Source organism: Eleutherodactylus coqui, unplaced genomic scaffold (genome assembly GCF_035609145.1).
Source record: "Eleutherodactylus coqui strain aEleCoq1 unplaced genomic scaffold, aEleCoq1.hap1 HAP1_SCAFFOLD_113, whole genome shotgun sequence".
Lineage (NCBI taxonomy): Eukaryota > Metazoa > Chordata > Amphibia > Anura > Eleutherodactylidae > Eleutherodactylus > Eleutherodactylus coqui.
Window position 1 is genome coordinate 205,153 of NW_027102155.1, and position 17,602 is coordinate 222,754.

Consider the following 17,602-nt stretch of genomic DNA (forward strand, 5'->3'; position numbering starts at 1 on the left):
AGACCCCTGGCTTCCCTTCCGACAACGTGACCCACTTTCTCCATTTCTAACTCAACACTGAGACCTTCTGATACCGACCCCTGGCTTCCCTCTTGACAACACGACCCATCTACTCCATTTGTTCTGCCCATAAGACCTCCTATTGCGGACTCCTGGCTCGTCCCCAACTACTCTTTCCACATCTGCGGCTGCTACACCTAATGCTCCAACCCAGTACCTAAAACAGCTATAGAGATAATGTATGAATGTTCCTTATGAGAGGAATTATATACAACTGTAGAAGTGTCATGAGGATTTTTTACGGGGGTTCCAGGAGTAGGTGAATGAGCAGATTCCGCCAACCTGGAGTCTTAATGCCACACTGTATGTGAATGATAGATAATAAATGCAAGGCATTGGTTGGATGTTGGCCAAGATACATGAGCCCACTAGCCACTTCACGGTTCCTTGCGTTGTAGTGGGTCCCTACACTAATATAAATGCATCACAGAAGGGGAAATCAAGAATTAAAAACAATCACAGAAAATGGCCGTTACTTACTGAGTAAGGAGTGCATATAGATGCATCCTCTCACCATGCAGGTAGCTGACCACCAAATGGAGGAGCCAATAACACCTGTGCAGGAGACCGATAAAACAACCACTCACACTGCCTCTTGATAGTGAGGGGGGTCCTGCACAGGTGTTATTGGCTCCTCCATTTGGTAGTCAGCTACCTGCATGGTGAGAGGATGCATCTATATGCACTCCTCAGTCAGTAATTAACGGCCATTTTCTGTGATTGCAATGGGGCCGCCAACAGCAGCCGTGGCCCCATTGAGGGCAATGGACACAGACCTGCATTCATGCATGTTTGTGCATGTACATGGGTGCGCGGTTTTGTGTGCACCTATGTATGTACAAGCTCATGTGAATGCACTCTCATGCTGAAAAAAGACACATCCATCCAGGTGAGCCTATTACTCCCAAATGTTGATCCAAAGGAAGGCAAATAAACAAACAAACAGTGAGGTAGAAGCCAATTTTCCTCAATGAGGCTGGATGTCCATGGGCGAGGTGTCATTGCGAGATTCGTGGCAATAAATCGCACACGGAACTCGCATGCCAGGATTACTATGGAAAGCGTAGCCTACTGCACACAAGCAGAAAATGAAAGCGATTTTCCGCTCGTGTGATTAAAATTGCTGCATGCAGTGACTCTTCGTGGTGAGCCTATCATTAATATAGGCTGATCGCGAAGACCTTTTATTGCTTCCCCCTCCTCCCCTATGGCAGAGGGGGGAGCACTAAGGCTGCCTGTTCATGGGTGTTGCGGTTTTACGCCCGCGGGCAAGCAGATTTCTGTCGTGGAAGGACACTAAAGTCACCGCAATTATCCTATCATTATGATAGGTTCATCGAGGAAAATATCGTGACATGCCGCAAATTTTATACTTGAGCGGAAAATTGTGGCGGATTTCCATTTGTGTACATCGGGCTGCGCTTTCCATAGTTGTCCTATGGCAAGCGTTCATTGTGTTACCCGCATGTGGATTATCGCCGCGGATAACGCAATGCAGAATTGCCCGTGGACAGGAGGCCTTAGGGCTTTTACCCACTAGCGTTTTTTTCATGCTGCAATATCGCTGCGTTCCCATTGAAAAAAGCGCAGCGATATCACAGGGGAAAAAAAATCCTCCATGACTCCAATCTGGCGATTAGAATAATCCCCGGATCACCAAACCTTCTGTAGTAATCAGTGATATAACATGTAAGATTGTATCGCTCAAGAAAGGCGTCCAGGCCCCTCTTATATTCTTTTACCAACTTTGCCATCACCACGTCCTCAGGCTGAGAGTTCCATAGTCTCACTGCTCTTACAGTAAAGAACCCCCTTCTATATCGGTGTAGAAACCTTCTTTACTCTAGATGTAGAGGGTGCCCCCTTGTTACAGTCACAGTCCTGGGTATAAACAGACGATGGGAGAGATCTCTGTATTGTCCCCTGATATATTTATACATAGTTATTCGGTCGCCCCTCAGCTGTCTTTTTTCTAAACTAAATAATCCCAATTTTGATAACCTCCCTGGGTATTGTAGTCCGCCCATTACGTTTATTACTTCAGTTGCCCGCCTTTGTACCCGCTCAGGCTCTGATACGTCCTTCCTGAGTGCCCCTAGACCTCTTTTAATGCATCTGATGATCCTATTTGCCTTGGCAGCAGCTGCCTGACACTGGTTACTTCAGTTAAAGGGGTTGTCCCGAGGCAGCAAGTGGGTCTATACACTTCTGCATGGCCATAATAATGCACTTTGTAATGTACATTGTGCATTAATTATGAGCCATACAGAAGTTATAAAAAGTTTTATACTTACCTGCTCCGTTGCTGGCGTCCTCGTCTCCATGGTGCCGACTAATTTTCGCCCTCCGATGGCCAAATTAGCCGCGCTTGCGCAGTCCGGGTCTTCTCCTCTTCTCTATGGGGCTCCGTGTAGCTCCGTGTAGCTCCGCCCCGTCACGTGCCGATTCCAGCCAATCAGGAGGCTGGAATCGGCAATGGACCGCACAGAAGCCCTGCGGTCCATGGAGACAGAGGATCCCGGCGGCCATCTTCAGCAGGTGAGTATGAAGACGCCGGTCCGCCGGGATTCAGGTAAGCGCTGTGGGGGTTGTTTTTTTAACCCCTGCATCGGGGTTGTCTCGCGCCGAACGGGGGGGGGGGGGGGGGTTTAAAAAAAAACAAAAACCGTTTCGGCGCGGGACAACCCCTTTAAGTTTACAGTTAACTAAAACCTCCAAGTCCTTTTCCATGTCAGTGTTACCCAGTGGTTTCCCATTTAGTGTGTAATGGTGACATGTATTTCCCTGCCCATGTGCAGAACCTTATATTTATCATTGTCCCTGCCATTTCTATGTTTTGCCTCTAGGTGGCAGAACTTACCTTACTATGATTTTGTACTTGCTATAGGGCACAGAGCTTTCCCTGTACAGTTCCACAGAGTTTATGGTTAAAAAAACCAGACAAATCCCATTACTATAAAAGTAGTTATTTTATATGAAACATAACTATGTTTTAACCAGCCAGCTCCTTTGTGAAGACCCGATGTCCAGGTGCGGATTTTAATTATAAAATCCGTGCGTGTCTCCTGCACAGGAGATCTGCGCGTCTTGCCACCCATAGGGATGTATTACCATCCGCATGGCAAGTAAAAGCATGCGGATATGATTTTTTTTCCAGTGTGCGAGATGCACGCATAGGAAGGAATCGCAGCATGCTTCAATTTCCAGCGGGTCCAACAGCGACGGGTTCTATTGAAATCAATGGAATCCACCCTCACCACAGCACACCTGCAGCTGTCACTGTGGAGGTGCTACAAATCCACAGGAAAGCAGGAGATTTGAAGGAGAAAAAAAAAGCCCAGACACATCCGCAGTGCTGAAGAAAGAAGATCCAGCCTGTACGGAGGGGAGCCGCGCTGGATTCGGTGAGGTAAGATAATGTTCTTCTCCTCTCCATGTCCCCGGGCACACAGGGATTCAGCAGTGTAATCCGTGCATGCAAGTGGACATAAGGCTTTAGGATTAGTTTTGACCACTCACAGATACAACTGAATATACAATTTATTCCACCATTATGGTTATAGTGTACAATCCACATGAATTAGGAGAAACAGAAAGAAACATAATTGCGGTTTCATGTCATGGTCAAAATTCTTGCAAATGGTGCAAATTTTCAGCAGTTTTTTCCTACATAGATAAGTGATAATGATGCATTATAGTAGCAGCATTCTGCTGTTTTATTACAGCTAGGCTACTAACATGACCAGCCTTTGCAATGTCTTAACCCTTTCCAATCCACTGTCTGATGTCTGAAGACATTATGATTTAAGGCTGTACAGCTCCGATGTTAGAAGACGTCCATCGGGGTTCTCTTACTGTATATTGCCAGCCTCTCTGCTGTCGGAGCCTATCCAACGTGTCACCTCATGCAGTACTTGCTTTAGCCAACAGATAGCGCCATTGTATAACGGCAGAAAAAGAGTAAGTCCCCTAGGAAAACCAGGATACAAATTGGATTGGAAAGGGTTAATAGTTGTAATAATGGTATAATGATAAGGTCTTATGATTAAAAAAAGATCAATTGATTAAATGTGTTATAATTGAGAAAGCGACCTGGCTATGTGCTAGGAAAGTAAAGGGTTTTAAAGAATACCAATACCCCTTCCCTTTTATCCATATGGCCCAGACTGCGATCATGACTTCTCCCAGTCACAACCTGTGTCTGCAGAATTTGACACATAGACATCTGTGACTCCTCAATTTTCTAGCCACCTGCCTTTGTTTTGCATACTTCTACATAATCTTCCTATCCAGAGTGGCCCAGATAGTAATAAAGCATAAGAGTATTCCCTTTTTGTGCTCTCTGTAGGCACCACAGAGTAAGTACCACTTTTAGTGCCCCATACAAAGTAAAAGTGCCTTCTTTTATACTCTCAGTAAGTAATAAAATCCTATACGGGCTCCTTTAAGTAACAATGCCCCTACTGTCCCCGTTCAGTAATAATAATGCCCCTCATGGCCACCTTCTGGTAATAAAAATAATGCCTCACTTGTCCTTCTTTTGGTAATAAGAATACTCCTCCTGATCATAATAATAATATCCCCTTTGCCCCCTATTGTATGCATTAAAATTAAAAACCACATACACTCACCTGGGTTTCATGGTCATGTAATCGCTACGTCTAGTGCCAGTCCCTAGCATTGGTGAGGCTGGAGACTGATTGTAGCAACCACGTGACCGTGTAATGTGAAAATCAGTGCAAAACCAATGCTGAGTGAACTTCAGAGCCCATGAGCCGAGAAGACAGACCCAGGTGAGTAAATGTGTTTTTTTTATTTTATGTCACTTCTGCAGTCAAATTTAAAAAAAATTGTCACCCCCAGCACCGGCCCCAGGACCCAATCGACCCACTGGGAATTTTCCTGGTGAGTTCACTGGCCAGTCCACCCATGCCTATCATCAATAGAAGACCTGAGAACAAAGATCCCCATTTCAATTTTCTGGTTTCGCCTGTCGCTAGCTGGTAATTTGACTCATTTTGACCACTACATTCCTCACTGTTTATTAGCAAGAGCTAACCTACTGGCAGAAAGCTACACGATAAGATGTGCCGCTAAAGTAGAGGATGTATATATACATTGTAGCTGCATGGTGCATCAACAAATACAAATGCTGAAGGGGTTAATATTTGCAGTTTCAGTGCACTGGTGTTGATTGACAGTTCCTGATCAATTCTGAATTAAAAGGGATTTTAATATCATATAGCTACAAGAAAAAGTAAGTGAACCCTTTGTAATTAACTCTTTTTCTACATTAATTAGTAAAAAATGTGGACTGGTTGTTATATACAGGACAATTATAGACAAACAACTGTAGTTGCCTGAGGTTGGGGCCCCCACAGCTCTTGTTTGGCTATCTCATGTGGAATGTGTATGTGTGTATGTCTGTGTCATTGTTGTCCCAACCAACTTGTATGTTCTTGCACCCCTGTCACCCTAACCTGCTCTGTGTGTTGTGAGCGGTTTCTGTCTGGGTTAGGATTGATTGGGGGGCAGAGTTTAATGTAGGGAGAGAGACAGAGAAGAGAAGATGTGGTAGGAGAGATCGGACACAAGAGGGAAAGCTGAGTCTCAGACCAGCCAGTCTGAGCCAATCACAAGCCAGGGAGATAGTGATACAAAGATGGTGGACCCAGCCGTCAGAGAGACTTTTTCCTCCCTGCAGCAGCGAAAGTACGAGTCAGAGCAGACCCCACGGAATCTGGAAGGAACACAGGCCTAGGCATTGTGAGTGCAAATTATCCCAACTAGGTCAGAAGTCCAATAATATTTGTGTATATTTATTAAAAGCGCCAAAATTGGGCAATTTTTTTTTAAATTCTCATTTTTTCACATTTTCAATTGTAATATAATAAATATGTACAAACATACTGTACACATTTTTGCTAGGATATATATTTCCATCCGTTTACCTTATTTTGGATGCAGATTTGAAAAGCTTTCGTTTTTTTAACCATTTAGAAGCCGTACAAATTTAACATTGATTACACTGCCCAATGATGATTTTGTTTCGGGCTCAAAATTAGCGTATTCTTATGTATTTTCATCTGCTGAATTCAAAAATCAACATAAAAATGACCGATTAGCTCTTGCTTTGGAGATACAGTGACATATCATTTCTTAGAGTTTACATTCTTATTTTGTTGGAGGTTTTTTTGGGGTGGGGGTAGTTCTCACACCTCTCATCTGACATAACACAACGTTCTCCATATGTTTGTAGGTTATAAACATAATAAGTGTTGCTATGACTGAGTTTCATATTGTTTTTGCTTTACCTTTTCTCAGAATTTCTGGTTTTGGAGTGCCTTTGAAGTGTAACATTTTCTATATCAAAATGCCACAAAAATGTGTAAATTTAGTGAAGAATTTTTGTTACATTTGTGGTGAAATAACATTTTCGTCTCAGAAACGCAATCTTATAAAGACTGCCTATCAGCATTATTTTGGTATGAATGTAGGGGACCGGGATAAGTCATGGGCTCCACATATATGTTTCAACTCTTGCTCAGTTAAACTACGAGATTGGCTGAAAAATAAAAAATTATCTATGGCTTTTGCCGTGCCTATGGTTTGGCAGTAGCCTACAAACCATACAGATGACTGCTATTTCTGCTTGACTCAGCCTATAAAGGAAGGATTGTCAATGAAGAAAACAGGAACAGTTCAATACCCAAATCTTCCATCTGCTATTCCACATTCAGATAGTTGACCAGTTCCTATTCCACCCCAACATTATGAGTTTAAAGTAGAAACTGAAGAAAGTGTGGAAAAAGAAGAACTCAACAAGCCTTCCACATCCCATGACCCTGACTTTGAGGTAAAAGATGATACATGGCACAGACTGAGTCACGCGGAATTGAGTGATCTCATTCGAAAGCTTGACTTGTCAAAGGAGAAGGCGTAACTTCTAGGGTCAAGACTACAGCAATGGAGTCTTCTCCAACGTCAGGGGGATCTGCTTCTTTTTTTCGGAATAAAACCAATCTGGTTGCTTGCTGCGACGTTAATGGCTGGATAAAATGTTTGAATCTGAACCATGATCCAACTAAATGGAGGCTATTCATAGACTCCTCCAAGCTTAGTTTGAAAGCTGTATTACTTCACAACAGCAACCGTCTTCCTTCTTTTCCTGTTGGTCATGCAGTTCACGTGAAGGAGACTTTTATGCAAACATGACAGCCCTCCTCGACTCAATCAAATATGCTGAACACAAGAGGAAAATCTAAAAGTCATGGTTGTACTCTTAGGAATGCAACTGGGGTACACTAAATACTGTTGCTTTTTATGTATGTGGGACAGTAGGGATAGGAAAATATTTGAAAAGAGGTCTGCAGCACTTGGAGTAGGGATAGGAAATCAAATTACATTCAAGCGGACTGGCCTGCAATAAATCTTGACTCTGCCGAGAAAAATGTCGTTGCTGAGCCTCTTGTGGACCCAAAAGATGTTCTTCTTCTACCCCTTCATAAAAAGCTTAGTTTAATGAAAAAACAAAATGGTAAGAATTTTGCCATGGATTTTGGTGCAGTTTGCCTTAGGTCTTAAAGGTTGAATTCTGCTCTCAAAACCCACATACAGATTTAGAATCCGCCATGTACACTCATTGTCAAAAAACAATCTCTCCCATAAGAGAAGTTGTTGGAATGGAATGAAACTTTCTCTCTGATATTTGATACAAGTAAGTGATTACAATATCAGTGCAAAAGGATAATTTATTGTGAAAAACTGACCCCTTGAAAGGAGGCTCTAGTAGTCAGTGTAAAAGGTTGCCGTCTTACCTGTGGCCACTCTACTCGCCTCAGTGATGGCCTTTTTAGTTCCGCTTCTTGTACTGCGACATGCGGAGCATTCTGCTTTTAGGACATCTTGTTGTGTGACCACTACATATCCAGTGTGGAGTCGTCAATCACCCTGGTACCATCTATAAAAAACAACTCAAAATATGCATTGTTAACAAGGGCTTTCAGTAACTTTTTAAAACTTAAATTTTCTTGTTGCATCAATGCTAGACAATCAGGCTGATATTCTATTTCAAAAAGATCAGAATCTTGTTGCAAAAAATTTAAAAATGGCTGATTTGCAATACCTAGATCACCTATGCCTTCTCCTCCCCCCCCCCCCTTTGAACCAGGATACTCAATTGTAAGAAGAGTAGCCGAGTTCAAGGTAGTATCACATTGTAAAAAGATTTGATGGATGCAGATAAGGCCTGTAAGATGTTAGCACCAATAACAGAGACATGAGTTACATCGGGGCAGAATAATCTACAAACATCTATTAATATTGGAAATGTGATATCCTTTAAGCAAATTAATTATTAATCTGATCCTGCCTGCAATGTCTTATCAAATTTGAGAGAGAGAAAAAAAAACAAAAAAACTTTTACTAGCTGCTCAAGATCCTCACCCCCTCCCTTGTGGACAAGAGGGATGAAACATTACGTCCTTTACATCATCTAGCTCCACCCCTTCGATATTGGTCGCTTGCGTCTTTTTTTTCACACCTTCATTTCAGCTTAACCGTCCAAGCATCCACATCACAACCAAGTAAAGTCCCATGCATGGGGGGGACCTCCATCCCTAGTCAATATCTGCATCACACATCCCACATTCATCACAGCCTGAGCACTGGGCATTAACTTTCATCCATCCATGCGCTCAAGTCTGCTCCGTCACCCCCTATTGAAGGTGTCCCAGTACACACAGACGCACAGACAAAAAAAAGTTTGACAAACAAACATACATCAGTTGAAAAACATTGAGGTGAGTGCTATAATGTTATAAAGTACATGATTCTATTGAGATGAGATTGTGAATGAGCGCTATCTTTGACAAATTATGTGAAAAAAGTTTGCTGAGTGACTGAGACATTCTCTCTTTCTTATTTACTGAAGCTATTATATGCTATATTAAACGCTAAAGTATTTTAGTTTCTGTGACCCTGAGTTTGGAGTGAAATCTGAAAGCCCCCACCTTTTGTAAAACCAACTGTTATCTCTCCGAATATGCATTCACTGACTGAGTTGTTTTGCATTTTCAACCCCTGTATAAGTAAGAATATACCTTAGAAATTGCTATATTTCCTGCCTTGTAAGACAGTATAATTAATTAAATTCATTATAAGCTTTCATTCCATTTAAGCAAGCAAAGATATTTTCAGGGTCATTATTTCATTCTCTCTACTTTGTTATCGCTTGACCTTGAAAACTAAACACAAGCTCTGCAGCTTCATGTAAACAATCTTTCTCATCTAAAAGCAAGTTCAGTTAACCATTTGCACATACAGTATATACATATATACACATATATATATCCATCAAGTATGGATTATACATATTATACACCTTTTCCTCTCTCTTTGCCAACAAATCACATGCATTGTAACCTTCTTCTCGACTTTGCTTGTTCCCCATATTTCTCTCCCTACCTAACTGCCAATGTAACCTTCAATAGACACTCTCCCGACACCCTCTTGATCACTTACTGTACTTTCCAACATTTCACTTACGGATACTTTACTAAACAAATAATGTGTACATACTTAACTTTCTCTGACTGTCTCTCTCTCCTCCTCACTCCAGCACTTTCTAGCAAACCTTGGTCTTTCAAGGCACGCTTCTTGGTCCTAAAGACCTCCTCCCAGACACCATGCTGTAATCTACCGTGCGGGTCCTTGTTACACATTTTCATAAGTTTTCTTACATTTTACACATTGGAACTCCTGTCTCTCCTCCACCAATTGATCCGCACGGCGGCGGCCCATAAAGGGCTCTGTCTTCTTTAATAAGATCTTACGCATATTAGAACAACAACAATAATAATAACACGCTCCATAGAGTGCATCCCTCTTAATTCCAAATTGTCAGCCCCTTATATACCGGCAAAACAACCGAGGGTCCTTTCTCCTATGGAACCAGCCTCACAGAATGCATCTCTCTGAAATCAAATCGTTAGCCCCATATATAAGGCAAAACAACCGAGAGTCCCTTTTTCTATGAGACCTATCTCATAGAGTGCATCTCCTCCTCAGCTAAACCATTAACTAACTAAACTAAAATCGAGGGTTCCTTCTTCTATGAGACCTATCTCATAGAGTGCATCTCCTCCTCTGCTAAACCATTAACTAACTAAACTAAAACCGAGGGTCCCTTCTACTATGAGACAAAATGAAAAGTAAGAGGAAAAAAAATTCTGCAGATACAACAATCTCCACTATTGTTAAAACACTATGGACTTCAAAGTACAAATAGACTACAGACTAGTTTCTGGGTGAGCGATTGGTGCGCATATCACGGTCAGTGGTCCATGACGGCAAACCCGAAGCCCACACGAGTTACCGTGTAGAACTCTTAACCCAACCCGTCCGGTCACAAAACACAGATAGTCCCTCCTGCTGCAAGACTCGCAGTGTAAAACACAACATAAATATATGCTGGTCTTACCTGGAGTTCTGTGAGTTGATCAGGCTCGGTTGCAGCAGGACGGCTTCCCCGTGGCGTGGATCCGGGTGGACAGGGCTGCACGGCTCCGGTTTTGTCGTCCCGGGTTTCGGCACCATTTGTCAGAGAAATTCTAAGTACAGCACCAATCAGGCCCACCCCACTTGCCCCGCTGCCGGCGGTAAGGAAGAAAACACCACACACGGAAGTCTGGTATAGTTCCTCACACGGGGACATGACTGCGCCGCGCGCTTTATTACAGATTACATGGGATCTTATACCCTTTGGTCTCATAACTAGAAATGGGTGATGAGCTCATTGGCTCAACTCCACCGTATAACCATATATGGAAAGTCCGGATTTCCGGCCTGAGATAGTGAAAGTTCAGATGCATAGTTGAACAGTCGTTATCTTGATATGGCGCCTCTGGCTTATGTACAGAAAATCACATATTCAATTAACTCCAGTGCAAAGAATCACCCACTCAATTCTAAAAAAGCAGCTAAGCATGCATTCTCCATATCTCTTCTCTCCTTCACTTTAACCTTCATCCAGTTTCTTTGGACATTCTTTCTCTGTTTGCCTTGCAAAGCATCTTGGCATATCTGATGTAAGGCGAAGTATTAAGTTTTTCATAGAGTTAGTACATATGAGAATAAAGTTAGTATACATATAAAAAGAAAGGCACATAACTATATCTATATAAATGTATATATTCCATTGTTTTCTCTTATCTACCTACAAGGATATATATATTTCCTTCTCATGGAGGCTCTAGTAGTCTGCTGTACCACCTCTAGCTTACATACAAGATGTGATAAGGGCAGCATGGAGGCTCTAATACCCTGTTGTACTGCCTCTAGCTTGCATACAAGATGTGATAACGGTGGGCATAGAGGCTCTAGTATCCTGTTGTACGGCCTCTAGCTTGGATGCAAGATGTGGTACAGCATGCATGAAGGCTCTAGTACCCTGTTGTACCACCTCTAGCTTGGATGCAAGATATGATATGGGTGGCTATGGAGGCACTAGTACCCCGTTGTACCATCTCCTGCTTAGATAAAAGATGTGATATGGGCAGACATGGAGGCTCTAGTACCCTGTTGTACCGCCTCTAGCCTGGATGCAAGATGGGATATGGGTGGGCATGGAGGCTCTAGTACCCTGTTGTACCACCTCTAGCTTGAATACAAGATGTGATACGGGGGCATTGAGGCTCTAGTACTCTGTTGGGCTGCCTCTAGCTTGGATGCAAATTGTGATACAGGGGGGCATGGAGGCTCTAGTAACCTATTGGGCTGCCTTTAGCTTGGATACAAGATGTGATACAGGCGGGTATTCTGTTGCATCATTTGCAGGGAACGGGGCTTATGGCTGGCATCAGTATTGTGGAGGGAGTGTGGGGACTCCCACTGCTTCCCTAAAAGAAGCTCTGCAACTTCCTCCTACACCAAGTCCCTCCGGCTCCTGATATGGTACTCCACTCTCCTGATGTACCACAGGATGGGGTGCCCCTGCACCAGATAGATCAAGTGCTCCTCGTCTATATAAATGTATGTCGTGTTTTTGAAAGTTGCCAACAACTCCTGCCTCCACGCTGCTCCAAACAGGCCTCCACACTGCTAAGAAGCTGATGAGCACGTCCGCTTAAATTTGCATATATTCCCATAGCAATACGCATGAAAATGCATCACAGAAACATTGCAAGACAACACAAGGCAATGCGAGAATACAGAGGGTCCTTAGGAACACATGGGCAAGAAGACATACCATTCTGAAACAAGACAGGACATGCTGCGGTTTTAAATTCTCGCAGGATCACATAAAGAGAAAAGTCGCACATGGGAATAAACACATTGAAAAAAATACATTTCATAGTTGTGTCATTTTCCGGGCTCTTGCATCGCAGAAAACTGGCGCAAGTTTCTCGCCTGTGTGATTCCGGCCTTAGAAGTAAAGAGACATTCATGTCTGAAAATTATTTTGATAGTGTATATTTTGATGTTCTGCAGCAGCTGTGGCACAGCACTAAAAAATACACCCTGCAGCTGGTAGGATAACGGTGTGAGAATGGCATTTTTTGCCACATTTTAGAGTCCTAAGGAAAATGATCATACTATATACATTTAGAAGAACTTTTATATATGGCTTTAAGCTAAGCACAAAACTTTATATTCCCAGTAAAGTAATGGAGCAGCTTAGAGTTAAGATAAGTAGGTATATTTTCATAGATGCTAAATAAACAAAAATTAACTTCAAAGTCAATTAGTTTGAATTATTATGTTTAGTTTACCTGTTTGTACAACAGCTTCTTGGATTTCGCATAAACATTCATCTTGAGCTCCCAAAGCTTTTCTGAAATTTAATTTGTTTTAAAGGGGTTGTCCCGAGGCAAAACCGCAAAATTTTATATTATTAGCCCATTCCCCCTGTCACCCCCCGTCATAAAGCAGCCCTTTTGAGCGGTTATAAACCGCATCCTACTTACAGTTTAGCAGAAATAATAACTTTTAAACTTCTCCATGTAAGATGGCGCCTGCGTTGTCCCTGGGTGCGTTCCACGGTGCAATGCTCGCTCTTCCTGGAGGCCTTCATGCGCGCTCCCGAGACGCCGGTCACGTGAGCAGGTGACTGACGTCATCGGTGGAGGCGTGCACTTGCAAATGAATGAAACGCCGCTCCAGCCGCCACATTGGCTGGTCGGCAGAAAGCGTCACAGCGGGAGGTGGAGTCTACCGGAGAAAACAGCAAACAGCTGTTTCTCCCATCTCTTGACCACACAGAAGCGCAGGTAAGTGCACCTTTCCGCGGTACTCTTTCATGCTTTTATTAGCACAGGATCATTGCCTTATGCAGTGAGTCTGTGCATGAAAAATGTATTGTGCATGCCCTGTATAGTAATGTGTCTTACATTTTTATAGTGCCTGCCATGTGCTGCGTTTTTTTTTTCCTGCTGTGTGCTGCTATCGCGACTGCAGTGTTTATTGTGCATGCCGCCTGCTTCCATTCGCCTGCCATGTGCTTATTTTTTTTTTTTTGTGCCTACCGTGTGCTTTCATGTGCCTGCCGTGTATTTTTTTTTTCTTTTTTTTTGTGCCGGCTTTTTTTTTTTTTTCTTTATTTTTGTGCCTGCCGTGTGCTTTCATGTGCCTGCAGTGTATTTTATTTTATTTTTTTGTGCTTGCCGTGTGCTTTTATGTGCCTGCCGTGTGCCTGCCAGGGGTATTTTTTATTTTTTTGGTGCCTGCCGTGTGCTTCCATGTGCCTGGCGTGTTCTCGTTTTTTTTGTGCCTGCCGTGTGCTTCCATATACCTGCCGTGTGCCTTCCATGTGTTTTTTTGTTTTATTTTGTTTTTTGCCTGCCGTGTGCTTCCCTTTTTTTTTTTTTGTGCCTGCTGTGTGCTTCCATGTGCCTGCCGGGTTCTAACATGTGCCTGCCGTGTGCTTCTGTGTGCCTGCCATGTGCTGCTTTTTTTTCTGTGCCTGCCGTGTGCCTGCCATGTCCTTTTTTTTTTAATTCTTTTTTGTGCCTGCCGTGTGCTTCCATGTTTTTTTTTATTTTTTTTTGTGCCTTCCGTGTGCTTCTTTTTTTGGGGGGGCCTGCCATGTGCTTCCATTTGCCTGCCGTGTGCTTCCATGTGCCTGCCGTGTGCTTCCGTTTGCTGCTTTTTTTTGTGCCTGCCGTATGCTTCCATGTGCCTGCCTTTTTTTTTTTTTTTGTGCCTGCCGTGTGCTTCCATGTGCCTGCCATGTGCTGCAATGTGCATGTGACTGCAAACCGCTTTGAATCAGCATACATTCCGCACAATTCATTCATACAATTATCATGCAATCTTCGGAAAATTTGCATGGAATAGACATAGCATCTGCATGCAATCTACACACAAACACTGCCTTCAATCGACACTATTAACCTGCATTCTACATACAATATGCATGCTATCTGCCTACAGACTGCGGATAATGCTAGCTATCAACAATCTGTCCACAATCGCCCAGTAATCAATCTAAAATTTGCCTAAATTATGCCTGCCATGGACCTTTAAAAGATTGTTATTAGAAAATGCTGCTGCTTCCATAACTGTTATTGAAGTGCCACTAACTTGGTGTTTTTTTGTTTTTTTAAAAGTTTTTTTGTAGTCCAATTCAAGAACAAACATGTACCAGGAAGATCTTGAATTTGAGGAGCTTGATTATTCATCCGATTCTTTTGGAGAGGTAAGTTTTTGCTGAAAATAGAAAGGTTGCAGCAAACCAATGGTAATAAACAGAATACATTTTTTTTTTTTTTTAGCAGGACTTTTAATCTGATAGCGAGGAAAATGATGAGGATTTCCCCGAAACTCGGCATTATTCGGCGGTATGTGTTGAAATATGTATAAAATTTTTTTTGTTTATTGTTTGAAACCGCAACTATGCATCAGTCCTGTACAATTTATTATTTCAATACATTATTTCATGTGTGTATATACATACACACACGTGTGTGTGTGTGTGTGTATATACATACACACACGTGTGTGTGTGTGTGTGTATATACATACACACGTGTGTGTGTGTGTATATACATACACACACCTGTGTATATACATACACACATGTGTGTGTATATACACACATGCGCGTGTGTATGTATATACACACGAACGTACGTGTGTATCTGTATATACATACACACGTAGGAACGAGTGTATGTGTATATACAGTCACACGTAGGAACGAGTGTATGTGTATATACAGTCACACTTAATTACGTGTGTACACACACATTATATTTAATATATATATATATAGATATATACACACAGACACACGCGTGTACGTGTTTAGGCATACACTGGTACGCACGCGTGTACGTGTTAATGCATACACACCCGTAAGTCAGTATATACATACAAACACGTACGTACATCTGTGTATATACATACAAACTCGTACGTACGTCTGTGTATGTATGCACATATACATACAGGAATCTGTGCCCTGCCTAATAAGGATGATCATGCCGCTTTCAGCAACACCATACAATTAAAAATGTACCCCTTCCTTTTTTCCTAAAACATTAAATACAGTATTCTTCATATTAATCCCTTCTTAGGTTCAACAACAACTGGCAGACTCGCTATATGCTCAGGCGGACATAAGCAGTCTCCAGTGTTTTCAAAACGATCCGCAGGGTGCACCAGAAGCGGGTGCTTCAGGATCCACTGAAGATCCCCATGGCAGGCTTGCCAACAAAGAGTGGTGTCACTGTGGGCAGTGCATTTGCATGCCCACAGTGGCGGAGTGTGTCTGTTGTCGAGAACACGAAGTAGTCCTACAGATGTTACCAGAAGCTTGCGTATGTGTTACACAACATCCGTTATTTGCTCAGTATGCGCTTGTGCGCGAAAACATAGAACACGCGATAAGACTATCTGCACTGGTCACCCAGAGACAGTACGACACCACAAACAATAGGTATTTATTACAATTTTATTGTACAACACACAAGACAATGCAAGTATAATTTTTAACAAAGGAAAAAGTTTATTTGAAAAGGAAAAAAGGTTAGTGAAAAAGGCAACATGGAAAAACATAAGATATCAATGCGTCTTTTTTTTTTTGTTTTCATGTAGACTATTAAAATTTTTTCAATAAGTTTAGAAATATTAATATATTTCCTTTCGTTTTTTCTTAGGGTTATGCGTGTGGGCGCATATCGCTCTTATACAGCGTGGATACATGGATTCTTGGGGAAAAACAATAGAATCCCCATACCAGCGTGTGTGATTAAATCAATACGGACAGCTTACCCTGATCCGCAAGGAAATTACACTGGTTTCCAGTTCTACATGGACCCGACTGAAAGCAATTTGGATTTCCAGTTGAACTTGTAGGATGTTTTAATTTGTGCAATTTTGTATTCAGGCTTTACAGATTTTAAAATGTTAATACATTTTTTTGTGAAATATAGTGTGTGGTTTTTTTATTTGGAACGTCTCGACTATAATCACTAATCGTTCTATCATTATGTATATACATGACTACATATGCGTATGTTAGTGTGTATAATATATACACACACAAACTGTGGGTTGTGTGTGTATGTATTTTGACACACATATATATCTGTATGCCTGTGTATCTGTCTGCCTCTCTCTATCTATCTGTCTGCCTCTCTCTATCTATCTGTCTGCCTCTCTCTATCTATCTGTCTGCCTCTCTCTATCTATCTGTCTGCCTCTCTCTATCTATCTGTCTGCCTCTCTCTATCTATCTGCCTCTCTCTATCTGTCTGCCTCTCTCTATCTATCTGTCTGCCTCTCTCTATCTCTCTGTCTGCCTCTCTCTGTCTGCCTCTCTCTGTCTGCCTCTCTCTGTCTGCCTCTCTCTGTCTGCCTCTCTCTGTCTGTCTGCCTCTCTCTGTCTGCCTCTCTCTGTCTGTCTGCCTCTCTCTCTCTATCTGTCTGCCTCTCTCTCTCTATCTGTCTGCCTCTATCTGTTTTTCTGCCTGCCTGCCTGTGTATTCCTTTGCAGGTCTCTATAAGGGAGGAGGGAGCTGTCCAGTGCTGAACCTTTCCCCTGCACAGCGAGGCAAGGCTTCGTTATAGCAGGGAGCTGTCGAGTGCTGAAGTCTCAGCAGAAAGTACTGTAATAGCTGCAATGCACTCCCAACATCGATGGTGTGATGGAACAAATAGTTTTCTTCACCAAAATATGTGTGGGTATATATGCGTGTACACACATATATATAGTATACGCGTGTATGTCTATGTATGCATGTATGTAACATACCCACAGGTGTGTGTGTATGTGTGTAATACATACATATATGCATACGTCTGCGTGGGTGTGTATGAGAGAGATATATATATCTCCCAGACAGACGTAACCATGTACACATGTACGCTTGTACACTTGGACAAGTGGACACTTGGACAAGGTGCGCGTGCGTATGTATTCGCAAACACATGCACCTACTTTGTAAGTCATGTTAGTACAATAACTTACATCAAAAAAAATTTGCAATGAGGTATTGGTTAATAAAATGACCAAATTAAGAATTTTTGTGCAAAAACATTT

General features: G+C 42.3%; 1 long non-coding RNA gene across 2 annotated transcripts; it reads left to right on the top strand.

Annotated features, from left to right (window-relative positions):
• The first annotated feature begins 5,258 nt into the window (after positions 1-5,258).
• LOC136598672 (uncharacterized) lies at positions 5,259-16,488 on the top strand. 2 transcript variants are annotated; one of them, XR_010788831.1, is made up of 5 exons: positions 5,259-5,317; positions 14,667-14,755; positions 14,832-14,897; positions 15,636-15,997; positions 16,218-16,488. It is a non-coding gene; the product is annotated as an uncharacterized lncRNA (long non-coding RNA). The 2 variants fall into 2 exon arrangements; XR_010788830.1 differs by lacking the exon at positions 5,259-5,317 and having other exon boundaries at positions 14,153-14,755.
• Positions 16,489-17,602: the final 1,114 nt, after the last annotated feature.